The sequence below is a fragment of the Apis dorsata genome, unplaced genomic scaffold (genome assembly GCF_000469605.1).
Source record: "Apis dorsata unplaced genomic scaffold, Apis dorsata 1.3 scaffold_683, whole genome shotgun sequence".
Lineage (NCBI taxonomy): Eukaryota > Metazoa > Arthropoda > Insecta > Hymenoptera > Apidae > Apis > Apis dorsata.
In genome coordinates, this window is record NW_006263864.1 from 807,555 (window position 1) to 810,344 (window position 2,790).

At 30.6% G+C, this 2,790-nt stretch overlaps 1 long non-coding RNA gene across 1 annotated transcript; it reads left to right on the plus strand.

The window, feature by feature from the left end:
• Positions 1-6: 6 nt before the first annotated feature.
• LOC116186434 lies at positions 7-2,314 on the plus strand. Its single transcript, XR_004151423.1, has 2 exons — positions 7-1,239; positions 1,999-2,314. It is a non-coding gene; the product is annotated as an uncharacterized LOC116186434 (long non-coding RNA).
• The last annotated feature ends 476 nt before the right edge of the window (positions 2,315-2,790 follow it).

The following is a 2,790-nucleotide window of genomic DNA, read 5'->3' on the forward strand; positions in this document are numbered from 1 at the left end:
TCGTTGTCATTAATCATCTAACCGAATATTTCCTGTTTAATGAGAAATTACCCTTTTACGTTTATTTTGTACGATACACGAAGTATAACAGTATTAACGCTATCTAGTAGATAGCAGCAGATTCGTGCTAAATTGCACTTATCGCGTTTTAGTTAACAATTTTTAACTAATTTTATTTTACGCCTACACTGCCTGTTGTTATTCTATATAAGTACACAATTATATATGAGATCCTTATACCCACTGTACATAAAATATATCAAGAATTACGTATTTTGCTACGAAGCTGCTCATACTTTGTATCGAATATTTCAGTTAATCGCATATCATTTAACGAGCTTCGTAAAACCTCGAAATGGATGTTAATATATATTCTAAAGTGGAAGGATAATGCGATCGCAATTCTAAATTGTCCAATTTCGGTTTCATGCCTTCCATGAATTCATTCATGTAAAAGCTTATACGTCGCAGGAATCATACAAATTACATTTTACATTACATATCGAAACAAATAAAAGAGAAATTAAAAATTTTCGTCTGTAGATTCTGATATCTACCATGAAAATTGAATAGAACTTAGATCAACATATTATACACATGTATTCGATATAATTGATCCGTGTTCTATCAAAACACGAAGATTCGGGAAACTTTCTTGAATCGTATCTTATCACCTATAAAAGGATCCGTTCATTTCGGACAAACTTTTTTATTCTTGAAACACGTGTGTTAAAAAAAAAAAAAAAGATAATTATTAGAATTGTAACAAAAAAAGAGAACCAAAGTATGCTTGTAATTGAATATACATCAATATAGATTTGATTTTAAAGCAATAAAAAGAACTTTTACCGTCTCTGTTTAACTCTATAAAACGGAATTTCCTTGGAACGAATCGTTGTTTGCTAGATCGACGCGAACGATATTGAATTTAAACCAAAAAAAAAAAAAAAAAATTAAATAAATAAATAAATAAATAAATAAATAAAAAAACAATATAAAAATGTACGTGACATAGATATAGAATATTGTGCACTTGGGGAGAACTTTGTTCAGGGCTTATTTAATATGTTTGTTCCACGAAGTTAACAAGAAGAAGAGCGTTGCGACGTGATATATTTGAATCCTCGTGGATGTTTCGAAAATTCATCCAAGCAGTGAAGAGATACTTAAATGAAGTGAAAATGCGCGCGAAGACGAAGGAGAAAAGAATCTTATCAGCCTTGCCGATTAAACGAGCAAGTAAGAATATTTAATATGTTAATAATATAGTTTTGTTACAAATTTGCAATACGATTCGTTAAAATAAGTTATACGTTTTAAATAAATTTATTTTATTAAAACAAACTGTTGTTGCGAAAAAATTTGTATTGTTCGTTTATTTGCAGACTGATCAATAATAAAAAGATTGGAGTACATTTAATCTCAAGTTTTTTATATCTTGAAATTGATTGATATTTTCTGACAATGCATATTGTAATATATAAGATATTAAGTCTATAGATATTAAGTCTTTGAAAATTTGAACGTTCTCAAAAAAGATGCATTGTTAAAAAAAACGTCCTTTTATCCTTTGCTATTTGTATCGAAAATGAAGAGAAAGAATAAGAAAGAATAAGAAAGAATAGATTTTCTAAATATTACCAATACTGTTCATATATAAAGATATATAAAAGATTACCAAGATATGAAAGTAAATACATATAACGATATATAATTAATAAATTAATAAAAACAAGATAAAGTTAATAATGATAATAGAAAAGAAAAATTATTGAGATAACGTCATTAGATAATCATTGGTTGATATAGAAAATAAAAAGGAAAGGATAAATTAGACGAATAATGATCGATATATACAAATTTTCTCTCGGAGAAAAATTTTATTTATTAGAAAAATATTTCATTTTCAGGACCATACAAATTTGTAACAAAACGCAATCGATTGACTAAGAAAAGAGTTTAATCGGCTAGTTAGCATAGATGTTTTTCTTCTTGCAGGAATATATTAAGAGGCAATATAATTGACAAATTGTCACTTGTCTCCGCGTGAAGATGGCGAATACTAAGATTATCGTGTCCGAAGGTCCGAACTTCTACTAGTCTGGCCAACGATTGCGTACCACTGCCGAGCCATATGATGTACCGTGTTAGTGTACCGTGAGTGCCCGTACACGTTTCAATATTTAATGGCCAAGCACATCCGACGACGAGACGTTCGATGTACTTAGAGCGAACGAGAGTGAAAGAGCGAGAAAGAAAAAGCAGGATTAAAAGAGAGAGCGTATCATGATTTATGTAAAAAAAAGAGAAAATATTAAGAAAGCATTATGCCGCTAGCTTCTTCACATCTGAATGTATCATGTTGTTATTGACCGTCGGATGTCTTGAAGTAATACGCTTAAATGGAGATGAGAACTAAACCCATTAACTTTGTAGATTTCCTCTCTCGTTATTATCTGTATCTTCCCACTAAATATGCAAGAGTATTGTTCCTTTTATAAACTTGCCAACGCAAGTAAACGTCGAACAATCGGACGTTACATTTGTATACAGAGAAAGAGTGCGAATGTAAGTGCTATGAGGAGAGAATGGTCGCTGAAATGTGTGATCGAGAAAAAAAATAAAGAAAAGAGGAATGACAAAGCTAAGAGATAGTATGGAAAGAAGAGGAAGGATCTTGTTGTCCTTCGGTGTGTATGCTTTTACGTGGAAAGAGAACGAATCTTCGTGTTATCCGAATGCTAAGGAACTAATGTTTCTTATGTTTCCTTACTTTTTGTCAATAGTATC